Genomic DNA, 10,449 nt, shown 5'->3' with positions numbered 1-10,449 from the left:
GGAGAACAACAGAGGCACTTCCACTGGTTAGCATTATAAAAAGAAGAGGCACTATTTTCCCTAGAGATAGATAGTGGTGATTGATATTCTAAATAGGAAATTCCTTGTATGTGACTTGTGTTCCCATTTGATCCCCATTTAATCAATAGTACCTGTGTGACTGTACTTGCAATCTTATTGGTTGATCATGGTTTTTGTCCCACCTCATGCCCACCTTGCAAATTTCCATTGGGTCTTATAGTTTTGCCACCCTTTGTACCCGTCTCACCACATGGCTTTGCTGTATAAAACATCTTTGAAAAATGAGGTGGGTGGGCAACCCACTTTCTGGTCCCCCTTCTGTCACTCTTAGGCAGAAGCTTTCTTTCTCCCAATAAATTTTTCCTAATTTAAAAAAAAAATGTGGTGATGGGGGAAAGGCATCACCAACAAGAGTATAGCGTGTGAAAAGGCTCTGAGCAGAGTGTCATGGAAAAATTGAGGTAAAGCAAGGAGCGTGACATGACTTGAGGTAAATGAGTAAGGAAAAGAATGATAGAAGATTAAGCCAGAATGGCAGCTAAAGCATGTCTGTTACACATTATAGGTCATGTAATGACTTGGACATCGAGCAGCACCTGGTTTTATTAGCAGACACACACACACACACGCACACACACACACACACAAATATAATAAATCTTATTTTGAAAGAATGACAGAATGACTCTGGTTGTAATGAAGAAGGGAATCCAGGGCAGGAAATACAAAAGTAGGCTTACCTGTTCAGAGGACATTGCAGTGGTGCCAGGTTTCCAGTGAAACTCTGCCATGATGATGTTTTGACTAAGACAAATTATAATTAAAATTTTTAGATTTTAATTGATAGCTACACATGATCAGTGACTACTGCATTAAATATTCTAGGAGTATCTTGGAAGAATACTTAGAAAATACTTGGTATGTAGTAAACATTCAAGAAGCATTCATCTTATTTCTTTACAAGCTCATTATGTTAATCATTCATAGTCATTTGTACATTACATGCATCTATAAACAATGTTTTTAATAATTATTGATGGCTTGAAACTTTTTCTGTGTTCCTAGAAAGAGTATTTAAGAACATATATATTTGATGTGTCCATGCCAAATATATTTTTATATATATATATCACACATATATGTGTGGGTATATATATATATATATATATATATATATATATATATATATACCCACACATATATGTGTGTGTGTGTGTGTCCCACACAATTGCTGGCAAGTCCAATTTTCAGAGTGGGCCAGCACCTTGCGGACCCAGAAAGATCTAGATTTCCAATTAAAAAGGACATACTCCAATGGAAACATGAATTGCCTAACTATGTGCACATGAAAATGAGAATGAATATTTATAGAAAAGTGTTTGTGGACATTAATTTAGTGTAGAAGTTAAAATACAAAAAAGAAAAAAAAAAGAAAAAATCCAAACTATAAAATGTATAGGAATGATGTGAGCAAACTAAAATTAACCTCTACAATTTTGAAGGAATTTTGAAATCCACCAGGAACAGGAAATGGTCCTGAGCAGATGTCTGTATACCTAGACAAAGTGAGCAGAAATAAGCATGAAGACTGATGTTCAAAAGGCTTATCTGGAATAAAAAATTATTTTTAGAGTAAGAGAATTTCAAGTCGATAGTCCAAGTTCATTGTCCAAGTTCATAGTGAGGCCATATGAGAAAGCCTAATGTGGCACACGAAGGACAACTTGAGACAACTTGACTACACAGTATCTACATAATTTTTGTATCCTCAGGTTAAAACACCTCCATAGATGTAAGATCCCATGATTGTAGACTTGATCTTCATCACTGGCTTTTCCTAGTTTTCTAGAGACCATTTTGAACTCACAGTGCAACTTTTTCCTTAGTCTCCAGTTGGATATCTTTCTCTATGAGAGTTTAGACTTACTCAGCTTTCATAATGACCCGAGCCAATTCCTTAAAATCTCTTCCCCACTCTTGCCCATACAACCAGTCTCTTGGCTCTTAGTTCTGTGCTTTTGTAGAACTCTGATTAATACAATGTAATTATTAAGTCTAATAAGATAATAACAACATTGAGGCAATTGATATAAACAGTTTAACTGGGAGTTAAAATATTTATTAAAATTAAGAATATTTACATATCCTTGAATGAAGGAAAAAGTAAAAGTCTGAGATATAGTTTCATTTCTCCTAATGAATATTGAAAGTGAGGTTAGGTGTCAATTTAGCAGTACATCTTATATATGTATTCCATAAATTTTTTACTTAAAAATATACTCATTCATTTTCTTCATTTCTCTTCTTAAGTACTTTTAGCATTTATATTGTGTACTCTCTTTTATCTGGCATGATAATGACATGATAGAAAAATCGATATTTGTTAGAATTCTCCTAATAAGTTAACAAAGATAGGTTGAAACTGAGTAGTTGAGCTTTTATATAAAAATTAACTTTTATTTGATATTTTAACATATTTGTCTTGGAGCTCTATTGCTTTGACAAAATATTATACATAATTGCATAGATATCATTTTAGTACTTTCACATAGATCATTTATCTTAGTGAATATCAAAATATTCTTTCATTGAAACTAAAACGAATAAACAATAATTTATTTGTCTATTTTTAAGACGGACTATGCCTTCAAATCATACTCTCATGAATGTATTTATTCATGGAATATTAATAACTAATACTACAAGCCTTCAATTTCTATGAATACATTTTCTCAGTAGGTCTGATTTTGATACATAGAAAAACTAATCATTTCCTAATGATTAAAGCTTGTGTGAGTGATGTAAAAATATAAGAAAATATGCGTAGTTGTAAATACACTTTAAAAATAGGAAAGAAACCTAAACTACAAAAGGAAATTAAAATTGTCCAGTTAAATCCAATGATGATGTGTTCTTTAAATATCATATACATTTGAAACATGCATAAAAATAGTATCAGTTTTTCTAACCATCTACAGAGAAGTCTAGATTTGGGTTTAACTAAACTTATAATTCAGACTATATTGGATGAAACATAGCTTTTGTTCATTTTGAACTTGGAGATTTCTCAAGGACACAAGACCATTCTGGAGAGATTTCTTTTATTATGTTTCTTGGAATGTTTGTAACTCTTTAGCAATATGGCAGTCATTTTAAAGCAGACACTGCCAATGTTTAGACATGGCATAGGGTTAAGCATTCTCATTCTAAAAGGGGGAATTAGAAGAACTGAAAGGAATGGGACCAACACAAGACTGAAACACAGCAGGGCAAATATTAAATCTTGTAGCTCCATGTAAAGTACCTGCAGCAGATGATGACAAGATGTGGACTCAAAAAAGTCTTGAATGTACCTACCCCAATTGTACTGTCATTTGCAGCTGTAATGATTTCTCTCTTGGAATGGCTTTGTTCACTGTGGCATTCCTCAGCAGAGGTTTCACATTCCTGTATTCTCTAAATTCCTGGGGCCTCTACTGCAATTTCAGTTTCACTCACAATTTTATTCATTGTCTGCTCAAGGGTACACTGCCTGGCCTCCCAGGTCTTCTTCTCAAATTTGGTAGAAGCTTTTGTAACCCCACAACAAACCAGCACCACATGGATGATGCCAAGATCTGTAGCCATTTTGAGCAGTTGCCACACACCCCCCAATTGGATCATGGCTGCAGAGGCTTCTGAGTACCTGAATGTCTGAGTGTTGTGAACCAAACAAAGAAAGAAAACAACAACAACAACAAAATGCCCCCCCCTCAAAAAAAATCCTTGGGCAGACCTTTTTTGAGGAGAAGAACCAGAGACTTTCTCCTCAAAGCAAAGTTTTTCATGTTCGAACCCTGGAGCTTGAGAAGGGCAGGTCTGCAATTTCTTGATATGACCTCAAGCAAGATTTTGTGTGTGTGTGTGTGTGTGTGTGTGTGTGTGTGTAGAGTACTAGCCTTTTTAATGCAAATGTTTTTACCAACTAAGCTCTTCTCTGTTCCAATTTCACAGGCATTTTCTTTCTGGGGAAGTGAAAACTTTTTAAATGAGATTTTGTTCCTGTTTCTCAGTGTAAATTCCTCTGAAAGCACCAAGCAGTGCTCATGCCACAGCCTGAACTTAGCATCCTTGAAGTTTTCTCCACCAAATTAACTAATCTGCTGCCTTTAATCTCAGTCCCTTGCAAATTTTCAGGATATTAGAAACTGTAGACAAACTTTTTACCAGAGCATGACACACATGATGTCAAACCCAACTGCCAATGTTGTCCTTGGTTCCAATTGAAATCTTCTTAGATTAATCTTTACCAGGTGCATTTTTATCAACATTGTGGTCATCTGTGCTCTGAACAGAATCTGTCATCAAGCTTAGCCTACAGTATTCTAGAGCTACTCTAGCCAGCATTTCCAAACCTTTCCAAACTCTTCCAATGAATCAGTTTCAAAAGCTTCTAAAATTCATGATCAAGTAGTCTCAGCAATGACCACAGTCTCAGTACCAAAATCTGTTTTAATTACTTTCACATTGCTGAAACACAATGCTAGACTCCTACAAATCTTACAATAAGGAAGAAAGGTTTATTTTGATTTATGGTTTTCAGAGGATTAAGTCTACTGTTAGCTGGCTACAAGGCAGGAAAGAGTGGTGAAAGAGTCTGGTGAAAGAAAGGTGCTCACATCACCTAAGCCAAAAAAACAGAGAGAAAGGAATTAGTAGGGGAGAAATACCCTTCAATGTCACATCTGCAGTGATCTGCCTCTTGTAACCAGATCTCCCCTCCTAACAGCAAACCAGCTATATAGCCCCAATGGTTCAATCACCTTCCAAAATCTAGCCTATGAGTGTAAAAGGACTTTGCAGGGCACTCTTGATCTGAACCATGCGTACTTGACATACATACTTCTTATTCATATTTGGTTCATATTTATAAAGTAACTCATTTTGGTCACTAAGGAATCATCAAAGATATAGTTATTAATGTTATCAATAGTTATTATGTGTTATTAATTTCACTAAATGCTTTACCTATACTATTCATTTAATATTTATAACAATCCTTGGGGTAGTTATAACTGTTCATATATAAAAACACTTGGATTGAGATATACTTCATTTAGCTAATATTATGGTAATAATGAAGGGATATGAGCAATCTATTTATATGTCAATGTCTTACAAGTTTCTCAAAATATAATCATTTTTAGACCCAAAATTAAAAAGGCCCTCCCTAATGACATTTGTTATACTTTTCATATGCATTTTCTGTTCCATTTCTAAATTAGACATTTTTATGTTGTCAAAGAGATGCACCATCATAATTTTGAAGTAGTATAAAAATGAAACAATTACCTTTATACATTTTTCTTTTCATATAACATTTATCAATATTATCTTCAAGTCAGTGATACTCAGGAATCAGGAATTTATTACAGTTAATCATCAGAAAGAGTTACATCAGACTAAGATATTATGTGAAAGAGCGGAAAGCTGGTGTGTAAAGTTTGAAGATCAAATGTAGAGGTTACATTTGAGACATCTTAGTTTATAGAAATAAAACTAAATTTGCCACTATATGGCACTAGCTCAGAAAAGAGGTATGGGGTTTTGGAGCCTCCAATACAACCTTGTTGGACTTTTAAATTGTATTAAAATATAAGAGATACATTTTATGACAATAATGTCTTAGTGTATTCCTTAGGCTAAGTTGGAAGGTGTTGCAGTTGTTTAATTGGAGGACATTAATTTATGAGTCAGTAAGTTAAGTAGCAGTATTTGTAACTAAGGGAAGGAGTGGTTGTGGAAGGTATGGTTGGAGATGTGGGAGGCCTTGATGGAGAGCTGGAGAGCAAATTTGAGAGGGCGAGGCCTCTTCCCAAGGGATCCAAGTGTGGATTTCCAAAAGACAAAGTGCCTCTTAGAAAAAGCAATCATCTCCATTAATTTTATAAAGGTATAGATGGTACTAACTTCCATCAGATTTCCCTTAATGCATCAGAATGTAGAGAGGTACATTTTGATAGAGGAAGAAATATATAAGGATCAAGGGCTGAGTGAAAAGGAAAGTCAAGATATGTAATGGAATCCCTAATGTCAAAGAACTGAAATCCATAAATGTGCCATCTGATTGAGTATTCAACTTTGTAGAAGAGCCCTATGGGCATGGCTGGAGGGGTTGTCACGGAGGGTGGGATAAGACATCTGTCACAGAGGGGGCGAAGTCATCTGTAATTTCTGTAACAGTGAAAATGTTTTCTGTTTTTTTTTTTTTTGGTCTTGTTTTGAGACACAGTCTCCCCAGGTAGTTCAGGTTCCTCTTGAACTCCCTATGTAGCCCAGGCTATCCTTGAAGTCAAGCTATACTCCTGCCACAGCTTCCCGAGTGCTGGGATTTCAGATGTAAGCTAGCACCACTGGTGAAAAAGCTTTTCTTACATGATGTCATCTCAAGTGCTAAGCTACTAAATCAAGGCAGTGGCATTTTGACTGCAACTGTGGTGTCTTTCTCTAGTGGATAACAGTTTGATTGCTGCTGGTCACAGTCTTATGGTTCTAAGGCATTGTAATAACTCACTTGTGGAATTTTAATGAATCTTTGGGCCTGAGAGCTTGACTTGCAAACGTCTTTTCAGCCAGAAGGCTTTGTAACTATACATCTAACCAAAGTGATGTCAGAATTCATGATACAATAGTAAATAAACAAAAGGCACTTGAACTTCACTGGAACAATGTAAGTACTAGTTATAGGTAGACAAATCAAAAAGATTTAAAAGCCTCAAGGATGTATCCGGAGAAGAGGTTTTCCGTAGGAAATAAGTTTTAAATCTTATAGCCTTATTTAAGTGAATATTGGTATTAAATTTCAAGCCATTTGCCAATTAAAGCATCTATAGGTGAAGGTGGAGCTTCAGCATGAGCCAACATGTTTGTCTTCCAATCTGACCAATGACTATGGGCCCTTCCTTGAAGTGTAGTTTGGTTGCTGATGGACAAGCTAACCCATCTTTGAGCTGCAGGTCTTGGATTAATCAAACTCAGTGGCATGTGAGCATCAGCATTTGCTGTGTTTTGATAAAATGTGCAGTGTTTAAGTCTCTGAATCACATATCAGCAGAACTACCCAGGCCAATAATAAATAAAAACAACAGTGAGTAGAATGACATAGAGCTATATTTGAAAAGTTTTGTTATTTGATGTTGATTTTCTCTGACATCAGTCTTTTTTGTAGTGATTTAAATTTTACTCTAGATTTGATGACTTTTCAGAATTTATATTTTTAAATGTATATTACTCAAATATTGAATGTTGACTTAATAGTAGGCATTGAAATCATTATTCAGAATCAGTCAGCTGGTGTCCAAAGTTGATAACTGGCCAGGGTCTCTCCCAATAGCTCAGGCAATTTTGGGGAGGTGGGTAGAAAATAGTGAATCTCAGGCCTCACCTCAGCCCTACTGCATCAGAATCTGCATCTTGGGTGTACCTTAGAGGATTTGCCTGGCTAGTACAAGGTTTGACTTCCAGCACGAAAGGAAGAGTAGAGGAGGGAGGAAAAGGATACGATTAAAGATTAATAATTTTGCCAGGTAATTCAGATGGTTTTTTGTTTGTTTATTTGTTGTTTGACTTTGAGGCAGGGTCTCACTATGTAGCCTAGCCTGGGTTCAAACTTCACGTGATCCTCTTGCCTTAGCCTCCTCCTCAGCTTCCCCTGTGCTAGGTTGACAGCACACCACCACATCTGGTTGATGTATGAGCATCTAACTCTTTAAGAAGTGCTACCTGAGGCCGAGAGTCTCAACCTTGGATGCATTCTGGGAAATAATTTAAAAACCAAACAACAACAACAACAACACAAACTGTTGCCAGGATCACTTTGGAAAGGCTGTTGTTTAGTGGTGGAATTTAAGCATTAAGAATTTTGGAAGCTAATGATAACTACCACCCTAAAGCTGCAGTGTGTGACTGGCGACTGCTTTTCATTCCTAGCTGTTTCTCATGCTGTTGTTCTTCATTTTCCCTTGTAGCAGTTCCCAGGGACTCCTCTTGTCCTTTCTTTGGTTACTAACAGAAGTGCTTCTCTCCTAGGGATTCTCAGGCAGACTGGTTGGCCTGAGGACAAGTACATTGGCGTTTAATGTTGAGTTTTCTAGTTGGCAAAAGGCTGTCAAATACAACAACACATGTTATAACATCTGTGTTGTGAACGTGTAAGTTTTTTTCCCCTTGGTGGCACTGAGGATAGAGCACAGGGGTGCACTGCTACTGAGCTACATCCTCAGCTCTTAAAGAAACAATTTTTTAAAAAAATTTTGAGTCAGGATCTGGCTAAGTAACCAAGTTGCCCTGGCTGGGCTCAAATTTGCAATCCTCTTTCCTCAGCCTCATTGAATGCTGAGATTGCCTTTGTGCCGCTACACTCGGCTCTGATGACATCTCAATCCATGTGTTTCCCCCACTTAGCAACAAGACCTTACTCTAGATGGAAAAAGGCAAGGTCTCTCATAGAGAAGAGTAAGCAGAAGAAGGACGAAAGTGGGCAATGTAGCCAGGTACCTGCACTGGAGTCTGAATGTCAAAGCTGGAACCAAATACAACCCAAATGGCACCTGGAAGGAAAACACTTTTTTTTTTTCAGTATAGGACATTAAACACAGGGCTACCTCACTTAGCTGTACCCCCACCCCCTTTGTTTTAAATTTTATTTTTATTTTGAGACATGGTAGCACTAAACTGCTTAATTGCCCAGAGTGGGTTACATTTTAAATCCTCTTGTCTCAAGCTCCCCGGGTGCTGAGATTACAGGCCTTGGACCCCATTCCCTGCTTTAATAAATAAACCTCCCCTTCTCTCCACCTTCTTCTCTTCCTCTTCCCCTCAGTTTTGCAGACTGAACATAGACCTTAATAGACACATAGTGATCTAACACTTTCATCGCTGAGCCACACAGTGGATCCCAACACAGTGGTATGTATTATTATGAAGAGAATTTATCATTTTGTTTCATCATTGTGGGACATAGTGTTGAGTTCATTATTAGCAACAAATGTAGTTTTCATTTCCCAGCTAGAGTTTCTTTAATCCCTCTTCTTGGTATCTCATGCTGTCTGGAAAAATAACCTTGAATAGAAATTTTAATTTTGTAGAGGGGATCAGAAAAAGAGCATGTGCCCCTTAAACACTAAATATTGAGGAAGATTTTAGTTTTCAATGAATATACCAAATGAGCAGGTGCTTGACCCATGGGGACAATTTATGGTTGACTGGTGCATAAACTCCATCTGGCTTGGTCTCTCAGCTTCATGAGGTGTGGGCAGGATCGAAATTTATTTAAGGCAAATATATATACAGGAGTAAGTGATGAGAAGATTTTTTTAAGGTTGTTGTGAGGTATGAGTCAGGTAAGTTGCCTTAAGTAAAGACTCATTAATACCTAGGACAAAATAGAGACACATTTAGGGGTAATTTGTCATTTTATTACTCAAATGGAGTTCTTTTAAGATCTCAGTAGGTCTCTTAACTAAACTAGCTGCCTAGAGTCTGCTAAAGAAACAAAAGTTCCCTTCAGTGCTTTTTACAGGAGCTCCTTTTTACAGGAGCTCAAAATGTGTATTTTGAGAAGTGAAATATGTCTGTTGATTACTACCAGTAATGTCTGAAATTATAAAGGAAGTATGTGTCCTGGTGAAGACATGGTCTTAGAATATGTAGAGGCATGTATGACCTTGATTTATATTTCAATGATCTATGAGATAAGAGATTCCTGCCCCAAGGGAAGAATTCTTAGGCATTCACCCAAGAGTTTGCAAAAAGATACAGATGAGCCATTTGCTGACCAGCGAATCTATTGTTAAAATCACTATGTGAAATTTGATCAGTCCTGTTGATCTTTAGGTTCCGTGCTTTTTCCACGTCATCTTGGTTAAGGGATGGAAATCAGCAATGTTTCACTGAGATTCATCACTTATGATTGCTATAAAGCCATCCATATAGAAAATAAATTCCTACCACTATTAATTCACTTAATTTCAAGGGATTTCTTGGGGAGTTATGAGATTTGGAGAGAAATCATGTGAGCTTTTAACATTCTGGCATTCCAATCTTTTCAGGCAGAATCTGTCAGTGTCCAGATTTGGCACTATCTTGTATGAAGAAGCCCTCAATAGCTCAGTGGTGAGCTGATAGCACATTACTTTCATGACTCAAGTTGTAACAGTCAAATAGGGAAGGAGGATCACAGACTTAGGGTTTGTGAGTTATTTTCAGAAAAGCCAGGAAGGTGGACAGTAATTTCTACTCCTCTTATATATTACACAGGGACACAACAGACAGGTCTCATGGACAAATGATGTTCATCATGTTTGGCCCAGAGACTCTAGGAGAAGTGAAAAGAGATTATCAAAGCCTCAACAGGAAAAGATTCTCTGATGGCAGTAGGAAAATTGTCTG

General features: G+C 36.8%; 1 long non-coding RNA gene across 3 annotated transcripts in view; it reads right to left on the bottom strand.

Moving 5' to 3' along the window:
* Positions 1 to 740: 740 nt before the first annotated feature.
* The window catches only part of LOC147826572 (uncharacterized), a 135,402-nt gene continuing 125,693 nt past the window's right edge, over positions 741 to 10,449 (bottom strand). For all 3 annotated transcript variants that reach the window (XR_015438932.1, XR_015438930.1, XR_015438931.1), the window contains one exon: positions 741 to 825. This is a non-coding gene — a long non-coding RNA (uncharacterized LOC147826572). The remainder of the gene's footprint in view (positions 826 to 10,449) is intronic.

This window comes from Heterocephalus glaber, unplaced genomic scaffold, assembly GCF_053883595.1.
Source record: "Heterocephalus glaber isolate CG9 unplaced genomic scaffold, H.glaber_assembly_v1.0 deba00001465, whole genome shotgun sequence".
NCBI lineage: Eukaryota > Metazoa > Chordata > Mammalia > Rodentia > Bathyergidae > Heterocephalus > Heterocephalus glaber.
The sequence above is the reverse complement of the archived record's forward strand: the minus strand, read 5'-3'. Positions and strand labels throughout refer to the sequence as shown.